The sequence below is a fragment of the Meleagris gallopavo genome, chromosome 6, assembly GCF_905368555.1.
Source record: "Meleagris gallopavo chromosome 6, MGAL_WU_HG_1.1, whole genome shotgun sequence".
NCBI lineage: Eukaryota > Metazoa > Chordata > Aves > Galliformes > Phasianidae > Meleagris > Meleagris gallopavo.
The window spans coordinates 26,590,802-26,603,372 of NC_139409.1; the positions used below are offsets into that span (position 1 = coordinate 26,590,802).

The 12,571-nt window shown below is 37.3% G+C and overlaps 1 long non-coding RNA gene across 2 annotated transcripts in view; it reads left to right on the forward strand.

Moving 5' to 3' along the window:
- LOC146544113 (uncharacterized) overlaps window positions 1-12,571 on the forward strand; it is a 212,876-nt gene that overhangs the window by 50,828 nt on the left and 149,477 nt on the right. The window lies entirely within an intron of this gene.

Here is a 12,571-nt window from a genome sequence, read left to right on the forward strand (position 1 = left end):
GCACACTGCAGGAGGGAATTAACTTGATTCTGCTGTATGGAAATTGGGACGTGAATTCTATTGTGCTTGCAAGAAGAGAAATGAAGCTGCTTGTGACATAGCTATTAAATTCATTTTTTTGCCACTTGTGCCTTTTTGTTATGGATTAATTGAACCTGGCATCAGCACAGTTTGGTAAGGGTTATGGAAATAGGAAATAATGGGAAGTATCCAAAGCTATTCCATCAAAGCAAGTCTTTGCAGCCAAACACCATGTGAGCATAGCTTTGTCTAGTTTTGCTCTTAAATATCTAAGACCTTGGAGTCAATGTAATTCATTGTTCTCTATGTAAATGAGGATGTACTAAATGAGAAGTGCATGTTATCTGTGTAGATCTGAGATGAGGTGTCTGGAGGGAAATGATAGTATATGACTGGTAACAGCTACCCACCTGGGAACTTCCCTGCCTTCATTTCTACAGAGAGGCAAATGTATGTGTACTATTGCACTGCTACAAGGCTGCAGGAAGGAGTTCCTCTCTCTGCCCTTTTCTAAGGGCACTCAAGTCTTCAGCTGCCTTCTTGGAGCCAAGAGTAATTTTTGTGGCAATCTGTCTTCTTGAGGGATTAAGTCAGTGTCAGAAAAAGGGGAGACAGAACTGTTAATTGCTGGCAAATCAGTTGGGGTAAAAATGCAATTAAAGAGACATTGTAGACACTGGCATATCCCAGACATGGTTTATTTATACCAAGACTTTTAGTTATATGTTCAGATCTGCTAAGCTACTTACCCACTTGGTAAAGCTGGACTGGACTCATCAGTGGTTTTTGGTGAAGAAAAGCCTCTCGGGCATCTCATATCAAGTTGCATGTTGATCACTGGCTAGTGCACTTGTACAAGGCCCCTTTAACCTACGCTTGGTTAAAAAAGGATTATCTTTAAATATATGCATTTTCTCGCAGTTGAGAATGACCGCTACATGAAAAAGACTGCAGAAATGAACTTTCAGCTGAGAATACTTAAAGGTGGAAAGAAATAGGTGATTGAACTGGATTAATTAATTGTTCATCTAAAGAATATCTGATACCTGAAATTTGTTATTAGGTTTGTTATTAGGAGAACTAATGCAGAAAGGATTCTGTGTAACTCTATCAATGCAGCTTTCCTGCAGTTTATGCGGGAATCTTGACCTGTTCTTCTCATCACCATAGCCATCCTTTAGACACATTCTAATGCAAAATTTAAAGACTTCATTAAAATTCACAAGGAGCGAACTCTCTAAAATAAGATGTACATGAAGATGGATCTTTTAGAATACATAAAATTTAACACACAGAGCCAAAGTAGTGAAGCTTTTATGTCTCTTAGACTCCTCTCTCCCTTTTCTGTATTCACAAAGATATTACATGTATTAACTTGATGTGGAGGTTGAAAACAAAATTTCTGTTGTGGAGAAATAATGGAAGAAAACTTACTTGTAAATAGGCTCCAACTTTCCAAGTTCTGGGGAATCTGGCTCCCTCAAACTTAAGTATCTTAGAGTTCAAGCTATGTAATGCAAACAAGGTTTTGAAGTTGAGTTCAATATTTATCTGACTAGAGTTGTAGATCTAGTCTGAAGAGATCCTGAATTACTCACAGGTTCTTCACACTTTATTACTGCTTCCATTAAAAACAAAAACAAGGAAACAAAAAAAGTAAATGTCATAGCATTTGCAATCACATCTACCACCTCCAGGTATACTGTTTGAGATTGGAAAACAAATTGTAGAAAGGAGGGGAGAACAGGTTGAGAGTTGATTTCTGTGCTATTGAAGAGAAAAAATTTGGAGAGTCCATAATCAACTGAAAGGTGTGCAGAACTGATTTCCCCAGACAGGAATTTAAATCCTAAGCTTCTTTCAATATCTGCTTCTTGGTAGAGCCTGTATGAGAAATTTGCATGGTATATCTGTCTTCTTTAAACAAAGTGGTAGAGAATAATGAAGAGATTTGTGAAGAGTCTGTAACTTTATCTTCAGATTAAAACAACTAAAACAAAAACACAAGCAAACTTTGGAAATGAAACTTAATGATTTTTAAATAGTACCTGTCCTCAACCCTGTAGAAAGTGTCACTCTCCCCTTGCTTCTCTTTTTGGATTATCTTTGCAGGTAATACAATATCTCTAACCTGGGTTGTGGTATTTGAAATCCATTTGTTTTACTGTGCCCTTCCTTGCACTTACACAATTCATATTGTAGTCAGAAGAGAAGTTACGTATTGCCCAAGAGTACCTGAACTAGATTGAAAGAAGCTGAAAAAAAATTAGGAAATAAGAGATGTGGCAACATTAAGCATTTTTAGCTTCTAGAAAGCTTTTTACCTTGGTTTGCACATGAACTCTACTGTAGTTGATGTATGCTTGTGAGTATTGATGGTGCTTGTGGTATGACTTCATGTTCGGCTAACATGGATGGAAGGCCATTCTCTCTTTTTTTTTTTTTTTTTTTTTTTTTTTTTTTGAGTTCAGTAGTAATTTTACAGATGACTGCATCCTGGTCCAGCTGAAAGTTAGTTATGAGTCTGGACTAGCAACAGGGAGTGTGGCTCACTCATTGTCACAGCAGCACGGTTTCAAAGCATCAGTTCAACAATGCCTTGAGCTGGTTTCAGGCTGAGTCAGGCAGGTCCACACAGGGTGTATTTTTACTACTTCAGTCTCTATGTTTACAGGCCTGAAGTGTTAGAGCTATAATGGCAATGCAAGAATAAAAATCTAACTTAAGTGGTGTTAATGATGCTGGGTTTTTGAGTGTTTCACTACCACAATCAATTTGATGTAGGTTAAAAAAGAATGACACATTTCTTTTATCTGTAGATGAGAGAACATGGGAGATCTTTCAGCTAGCTGGAACTCATGCAGTGCAAAAGCTATTGTGCAGGCACACATTTCTGTATGCCAAGGCAGGCAATTTTTGGCAGGGATGTGGAATATGTTATGTAAGATGTAAAAGTTCAGCAAAGGTTTGTTTGCAGCACCTGTGGTTGACTCTGAAACTCCCAGAGTAGTCAGTGCGTGGAGTATGCAGCTGTCTCAAGTTGCCAGTGCTGAACTCCCAAACCTCCAGTGCATAATGGCAAGGAAGAGGAAATTTTGAAATGGTCATTCAAGAGTCTAATTGAGATAAGAGGCTTCATGATGATAATCTGGGAACCTGCAGCTTAAATGTTGCTGAACTCCTTCATTTTGGAGCTCTTCTTCAGGACTTCAGGAAAAGAATACTTGCTTGAGTAATCCACTCTGCTGCTCAGATAACTCGGTTGGGCACTAAGAGTGACACCAAAGCAGCATGAGCGAATACTATCAGGCAAGATTCATCTGGGAGACTTAATCTTTCTCTGTATTATCATTTTTATGGTACTAGAAGTCCTAGTAGTGTTTTATATTGGTTTGTCTATTGAGATATCTGGTACAAAAATTCTTACAACAGAAAAATCGTTAATTTGCATTTATTAGAATAAAGGATTTTCTGTGGTCAAGATTAATAAAGTCAGTGACAGTATTTCACAGAATTTCTTGATTTGAAAGGGACACTTAAAGGCCATCTAGTCCAGCTCCTCTGCAATGAACAGGGACACCTGCAGCTAGATCAGGTTGCTCAGAGCCCTGTCCAGTCTGACCTTGAAGGTCTCCAGGGACAGAGGTTCCATCACCTTTCTGGTCAACCTGTTCCAAAGCCTCATCATCCTTACTGTAAAAGACGAAGCTAAACTTCTGCCTTATGTCCAATCTAAATCTCTCCTCTTTTAGTTTGAAATCATTTCCGCTTGCCCTAACACAACAGGCACTACTAAAGTGTCTGTCTCCTTTCTTACATCTCTCCTTTAGATACAGAAAGGTCACTTTCAGGTCTCACTGAATGCTTCTGTTCTCCAAGCTGAACAGCCTCCATGTCTGGATGCAGCACTCCATGTGAGGTCTCACCTGTGCAGATTAGATTATCTTTCTTGACCTGCTGGTCATGCTTCTTTTGATGCAGCCCAGAATATGGTTGACTTTCTGAGCTGCGAGGGCACATTGTTGGCTCCTGTCCATCTTGCCGTCCATGAGTAATCCCAAGTCCTTTTTGGTAGGGCTTTGCTCTCAGCTTGTATTGATAGTGGGGATTTCCACTATCAGTTGAGTAGTTCTTTTTTTAGTATTTGATCATAACTTGATTAAATTGATTTCATGAAAGAAAAGGAGCAATCAGAATCTTAGACTTGATAAGGGAAATGGCCTAAGCTGAATTTCTAACTGTAGTCTTTCATCTGCCAGTGGAAATAATACCCGATAATGCACAAGAGTAGGTTTTGTAATTTTAAATAATAATAATAACAGCAATTGAAGTATTCAGTCTAGTTTGTTTTAGGTATAATTATAAAAAGCAAGGTATTCTTCTGCAGGAAGACTATTTTGTTAGAAAATAATTTCTAATTCTCCCAGCAAACATTTTATATATATATATATATATTTATATATATAAATATTAAAGTTTTCTAATATGAAATATTAGACTTGGAGGAAAAGAAAAGATGCTATCTTTTTTCTTTTTTGCTTCTCATTTATGGCAAAAAGTTTAAATAATACAAGTCACTCTACTAAAACAATGATAATTGTGTCTTCATGTCTGAAAAGTATTGCAGATATCTTTATATATAATATGTAAGTGTGATAGCCTTAAACAGAACAGGTTTCATTTTACTTTGTTAGAATTGCTTATAATCAAGGATTGCAGAAAATCATGGCAAGGATCAGTGTGTGTCTGCCTGTCAGATCTGGCAGTCCTTAAAGATACATTATGCACTGTGTTAGGTTTCCATTAGACCTACTTGTACAAGAGTTGCATGGTGACTAGGTGTCCAGCACCTGAAATGGTCTACAGTCCCCTTTGGCCTTTCCTACCTGTAAGTTCAAGGGGACTTCTGGCTAATCTTGACCTGGAAATTAGGAAATAAATCTTTTATAGATAGATCAGTCATTTCATCCAATGACAGTGAAAATCATGTAAAATGCATATGTTGCTCCAGGAATAAAGGTTGGCCAGCAGCCTGCCTTCTTGTAGGTGAGTGTTTGACAAGAAATTAAACAGTTAGTGCCCTCTTGCTCCCATGAACATTGTATTTTCCTCTGAATGAGAGGAATGGCTTCACCAGAATTATTAAAAAATGATCTTTGTAGAAAAGCACTCTCATGAAAAAGAGCCACACAGATGTTAACTCCCCTACCTCTTAACTGGTGGGCAAATCACTGATCTGTTATGTTAAATGTAAGAACCACAAGGCTCCCTAAATAAATATCACCAACTTCTCTGAGAGAAATCTGAGTCTGACGGAATAAGATAAACATTCTGTTGGCTGACCTAGTGGGCAAGGTGTGGTGGGAGTTTGGAGGAGCAGTAACCTCTGCGCAGCCTGGAAAGGGACCTGGTGTTTGGGTTCAGCCCAGACTCTCAGCGAAAACAGTGTATGCGGTACCAGTTTGGGTATGGTCAGGTTTATAGCTTTGGTTTTTGAGTATTTCTTTTGCATCTACATTCTTTGTTGGACTTCTCAGGAGTATTCTGGAGACAACAATATATTTAGTTTAATTTAAACAAACATAAATTTGGTATGCTACAAGACTTTCTCACATTTTTCAGTTCAGAATTTAAAGTGGTATTTTAATTATACCAACAGAATAAGGATAAAGTTTTAACTTTAATTTTGTAAATAAATAAATAAAGTTTAAATAAATAATAAATAAATAAATAAATAAAATTTCCCTGTACAAATCAGAGAATCAAATTGTAGGTGTTGGAAAGGACCTCCAGAGATCACTGAGTACAACTCCACAGTGTTACTCTAAATTTTTAAAACATAATATAGTGCTACTGACTACAAATAGTTGGAGGGAAATCAGATAAAGTTTAAAATCCCTTTATGAATTATTTTGTCACATCAATGACAGGAATAATCAGATAAGTAGCAGCAATTTTTTTGTCAAATGCAATCCAGAAAGAAGCTTTTTTTTGATAAACACTATGAACAGATAAACGATTGAACAGTTATCCTTAAAGATCCTCTCTTTCCACAATATGCAAGTTTAATGGCAGTCCTCATTCTTCAAGGACCTGTGTGTTGAGTAGCTACTCTTTAATTAAAGAAACCTATTTTCACCTTCTTCCACGATCCTGACTTAGCATGTCAGATGCCAGGTTATCAAGTGTTAGTCTTCTCCCTACACCGCTAAGATGTTGAAGGAAGTGATACCTGAACTCTAATAGCAGAATAACTAAGCCTTATCTTTTAAACTTCAAACAATACAGACAATTGTTTTTCCTATTACAAGGAAGAGGATCGAAGGACTGTGTTGCAAGAAAGTACTTCAGGCTGAATTATAATGAGGCGCTTAAGGACACATCTCCTCTGATGCCATCAGTGCTAAGGAATTTGTTTGTGGCACCTTTCTGATGAATTTACCTCTGTTACACTGGAACAGGGTGGAACCATCCTGGTGAAACTGGGAGCGAGCTACAGCGATGTCACATCAGGGGACTACGTGCAGGGCCTCAGGAATGCTCTCAGGCCCTTTCAATGCTTTAGAGATTTCTCAGAGCAAGCCACTGGAACTGAGAAGTAGATTTTTTTTTTCTTTCTTTTCCTGGAGTAGAAAAGTCTTTTGGGAAAGGCATACTAGCTAGCACTTTATAGCTGTGGGAGCTCAACAGGGAGCGGTGCCATATCAGCAAGACTACTTTATAGAGAAGAAAAAGTCTAGATGTCCTTAAAATGTTTAACATGTAGAGATTTAAGAGAGCTGCTAAATGAAGATGGTAAATGGAGCCATGTCCAGATTATTACAGGGATTTTGATTTTGTTCATTAAAGCAGCAAAGTTTTTATTTGAATTCAATTTTCAATAAAAACATGCCTTAGAGATTGGAATGGAAATCTGATCTTTCTGTTCTGAAACAGATTCTTGAAGCCTCCTTCCCGCCCCCACCCACCTTTTTTTTTTGTTTTTTGGTGAGATTATCTGGAAATTTTTGTGAAATAATTGATGTGAAAACAATACAAAACAAAACAAAGTAAAATTTGAAAGATTTTGCAAACAAGAGGCATTCCTGGGTTGATTGTAACAGTAACATATTGCAAATACTTTGCAGATATATAAGTCTTTAAGAAAGGTACATGGCAATGGAGTCTTACATCTTCTCCACAGTCTGCAATTTCATGCAACAGCTTAGATAACAAAAGTAGTTTAATCAAGTTTCGGGACAACACTTCCTATTGGTTTCCTAACCCACAAACGATTCCCTGTGAATTATGCCAGTACAGTCAGTGGTCGATCTGGGCTGCAGCTTGGGTTGATCAGCATTCCCTGGTGTGTAACAAGGCTTCATAGCCTTTCACAAATCAGAGAGAATGCTGTGACATGGGTTGGGAGGAGCAGGGGCAGCTTCACACTGACCCTGACTGATGTTGTGTGTGAAACATGTAAAACTGCACAAAAAAAAAACCCTGAAATGCATCTGGGACAAAATTCTATGGTGAAGATGAAAGTGACCATGATATTGTAGATTTGGGTTCATTGAGGATTTGGTTCATTGATTTCTTGTCTGATTCCCCGTATTTATTTCCATTGGGAATAGGATGCACTAAGTATTGGGGTGGCTGGTACATATGTTCTAAGCAATTAGCTGCTTCACAGAGCAAGTTTAAAAAAAAATGTCATTACCTACTTGTCTCTTAGCTTTCTGTGCTGCACTCTACAGTGCAGAGTGAAGAGTCTGTTCTTCAGTTTTGTACTCTCTGGACAATTTGATTATTGGGGATGTTTATTTCAAAAGGCTTTTCAGGTGCAAAGGAATCATTTTTAAGTTATCATGACTCAGTGAGGGAAAAAATAGTTCTGCCCTACTTGAAAACAAGCAAAACAGTGATGATGCTTAGAGAAATGTTTCTCTTGGCTTTGGAAAAATACTTGGGTAGTTTGAGTGTCACCTGTATTATAGCTGTTGTTGTATACATGAGTCTAGCACACTTTCATACATCAAAGCAGCACTGGAAATGCTGAAGTATAACTAATAAAGAAAGAAAAAAATGACCTTTTTTTCCAGTGTAATTTCTACTTTAGCAGATTACTTTCCTACCTGTCATCCAAAGAGGGCTCCATACAGAACATTGTATGGGTGTGGGTAACTGTAAATATTTTTGAAGGGAATCTCCTGGAAACATCTTGTTTTTTTTTTTTTTCATCTATTAACTATTTTCAAGGAAGTCTATGTTGCACATGTGTGCACCACAGCTCCTGTTGCTAGGTACATAAGGAAAAAGACTGCAGTCCTTTCTGGTGCCCTACTGTACATGCAGAAAAATGATGCGAACATCAAATCATGTAGTGGTTGTTACTGAAAGGTCATCCTTTCTTCTTCCTTTTGATTCTGCTTATCCCCTGCTCCCAGCCATAAGGATTTGTCTTCTCACCCTGCTTTGCTCTGGCAGTGGTACTCATCAGACTGGTTGGCACATTAATTCACTATTCAGGTATATTTAAGAGCTTTTTTTTTTTTTTTTTTTTTTGTCTACTGAATTAGTGAGTTGAAGTTGTTTGTTGTTTGGCTAAGTATATTTGTTCTAGAACAGCAGCAGGGAGACCATATGAACATGCAGCTGGAAGTAAGGGGAAGAACATATGGAGAGAATTTGATTTTTTTAATTATTGTTATTTTCTGAATATTTAATGTTAAAATTTGTGGACAGTTAGAAGACAATGTATATCTTGATCATTCTCTGCAACCTCAAGACATTAGGTTTGTTCAGCCCAGTACTGTGTAATGGCCGTATAAGAATCTGAAACAAAATTCACTAAGAAATGCTATTTTTTTTTCTGAGTTTCTAGACTAGTTTCAACTCTAGACAGGAAAAAAAAAGAAAAGGAAAAAAAAAAGGAGATTAAAGAGGGATCACCTATTTATCTCTTCCTTCATGGTTTTAATTTCTTTACTGTCTACACTTCAGCCTTTGCCTTATAATTAGCATCTTAGTTACTAGTGATGAAAGCATTAGCAAATATATTTCATGTAAATTGAATTTATTCCAGTAACAGTCATAGTGAATAATCATATTCCAGCACTAATCATAGTGATTAAATTGTGATTAAATTAGCTTTTAGTAGATTTTTTTTTTCAAAAATGAAACCACGCTAGTCAAATATAGGAAGTGGGTTGTGAGAATTCTTGTCAATATATATCGGCATGCAAATATTTGTGCAAGCCAATATATGCACAAGTGCTTGAACTAGAGTTGTTCCAGTCACATTGCTGAAAGCTTTTTGAACTGGACAGTCATCCCATCAGGAAACAGAACTATTTTTTTCTTGCAGTCATTCAGTAGCTGGTTGAAAATATAATGTTCGTGATGAATACTTTGTGATAATTTACTAGCTGAAAGATGTTTGTAATTATTAAAAGGCTTAAAGAAAAAGGTAGGAACAGCAGAAGACTTTTAATAAGTCTGAAGTCCACAAAGATCCTTGGCTTGGATAAATCAGTGTTGCTTCGTGTGTTCAAAGGAAGCCAGTCAGTCTATGTCAACTGATGTCTCGATTTCACTGGCAATTAATATTTGACCAACTGTAGCTCTAATTATCATACATCATTAAAATTTTCCAAAATATAATGCACTTAATTGGCTTTTCAGCTATTTAGTAAATAGAAAATTAATGTGAACAATTCAAATAATGTTTGCAGAATTCACATACATGAGGAAAAAGAAAACACTTTACACAGAGTTTGGATTTTAAGCCCTGCTCAGCAACATTTGGTAGTCTGCTTTTCGCTCAACTGTCCAGACTCATTTGACATTCCAGTCAAACCATTTGAAAGTAATCTGTGGGCATTCTCAGTGAATTAACTAAGACTTTTCTTGCCTTACCCCAAAAAGATTGGCTCACAGGCTTTCTGGCTGTCCCTTGCTCCTACTGCAAAGGTAAAATCAGGTTAAAGCTTTGTCTAGATCAGGGTTATTAAAGCATCGAGACTGACATGGAGCTTTGTCAGCTGATGTGCTCGATGTGAAGAAGGTATTAAGTAGTGGAGGGTGAAGAGGGAGTTTTCTTGATCAGTTTCTTTTCATCTACAGAGGAACAATAAATACAGTCTAGTCCTATCTTAATCTCCAGTAGTTTCTGTCTTGCCATCAGCTGCTTCATAACATGGCATGATCATTTCAGTAGGAGACTTTGAGACTTGGTCTCTGATGGATTTTACCAATAACAGTGAAAAATATTTTTCTTTCTCCCGGGGAAGATTAACAGAGAGAAATGAAGCCAGCATTGCAGTAATGTAAAAGCTTGTGAAAAGAGATCTGTGCACACATCCTGTTCTATCTATTCCCCTGAGTGAGCTATATACTCCGGAGAACATCTGATGCCACTTTACATCGTGTTCCTCTTCCCCTGTAGTTACTTTCTCAGATTACAAATATCAATTTAAGGCCTAACAGAAGAGACTTCAAGCAACATTTAATAACTCTGGAGGTCCCAAATTAACCACAAAATAAAAATGAAACATGTCCTGAGATATCATCTCACCAAGAAATGACATACCAGAAAACCCTCTGGTATAACACTGCCATTTTTTCTTTAGCTTTTGGTTCTTCTTTCCTTCACTGACAGCATTCTTACAGGTACTGTGGCTGTGAGGATACAAATCATAACTCATGTAATTAAGGTATTATTGGTTTTGAGCTTTAGTGTTAACATATTTTTACCCCACATAATTATCTCCTTCTCTGTGGAGAAGAAAGAGGAAAAAACTTCAAATATTGGGTTAATTCCTGCACTGACTTTTTAAATTATTATTATTTTCTGAATATTTAATGTTAAAATTTGTGGACAGTTAGAAGACAATGTATATCTTGCCTAGGCCTTTGTTTGTTATACACGTATAATATATTGCTAGCAGTGAATCTTTTTTTTAATGTAATATCTTTATATCAAATACAAGTACCAGCGTTATAGATATAGACGGAAAAAAAAAAAAATATTATGAACTTAGGTTTGAAGGAAGAAAGTTTCCAGGGAGACTTGAAGCAAGCTTAATTCTGTTAATGGGCATACTTGAAGGTACTTGGCCCTTTGAGGCAGTTAAATTGAGCGGTGCTAAGACAGAAAAGCATAGTAAATTGGCTTTTCCTCCTGCTCTGATTCCTCTGGTTCCTCATTAGCAGTGTAACCTTATTTGCAATCCTGGCTGGTTTCTCAAGCCACAGTCGTCTGCTTGCTGTGCATATACCCCTGGCTATCAGCATTCCGATGGTGCTGGAGGCATACTAATCTCTCCCCACCAATGATAACTCTGTTTTTAGGATTGCTCTCTAGTTGAAATAGTAGCCCTTGGGTTTCTGATGGAGAATCTTTGGAAATAGTTCATTGGATTCAGTTAATTAGAGTGGCTTAAAGAAAAAAAACACAAACTGTTCAGCAATAAAAATGAAAGATTCACAGCTGTGAGGGCTAGGACTGATAAGGATATGATTGCTGTGTTTGCTCTGCATTTTCAGTTGTACAAATAGCTTTGAACTGGAAAGATGGAGTTCAGGAGCAGCTGGTTGTGTGAGTCCAGGCCTTCTGAGGTTAAGGGAATGCGTTAAGCCCTCTGGTAAGGTAGCCATGTGCATGAAGATAACTCACATTTAGAAAAACCCAACCAGCCTTGGCTTCCTCCCCCAGAGCATATCCATAGATAAGAATCTTGCTCTTCTCAAAAATGAGAGTTAACAGCCAGCCTGAGGAATGTGTAATATTATGAATTGTTTTTCAGAAAACAGAAGCTGCTTTTTGTGCTTGGACTATCTGAATACTGGAGTTCTTAGGCCTTACTCCTCTTCTCAAGAAAATTGCATTTTAAGGTTATGCTCTTGATTAGTAGAATCATAAGTTATGTCTTATGCCTTGTGCCTGCTCGATAAAGTAGAAGGGTTTGTCTGTTCCAGAAATCTGTTCCAGCAATTCAGTAAAAATGGTTTAAACGGTCCAAGAAATGTGTCTGTCTTCACTAAGGTTGGCATATTTAAACTTTGCACTCAGATGATGAATGTTATGGAAATAAAAATTTCCTAAAATTCTCTTTCTTTCTCCATTATGTTGCTCTACTACTCTCCTTTAACTAACTTTGCCTAATCTTGTATGAGAAACTACCTTGTGTGTGTATAACCACAGAAAAGACTTATCTGAATGAGTCCTACTGACTGATACCTGTGCGGTATAAATGAATAGCCATTCATACAGAAAGTTCTTTGCTGCTTTATTAGAGGACCACTGTCAAACACGTGATAAGGTATGATTCCTATTTGAGGAAACACTTGCTACCATGTTTGGGCTGGTTTCTTGAGAAACAAGTGTAAGCCTTCCTTTGTCCTTCCCTCCTTTGCCCACATCCCTTGAGTTTTAGAGAAGGAATTTAGAAAAATGAAGAAATTGAAAAAATTGTGGGTTAAAAGATGTTTTGAGCAGCTTTGATCTGGGTAGCCCAAACTCCTGATGTAGCTGTTCTGGCAGCATTACAGGGAATTGTATCCTGCTGTG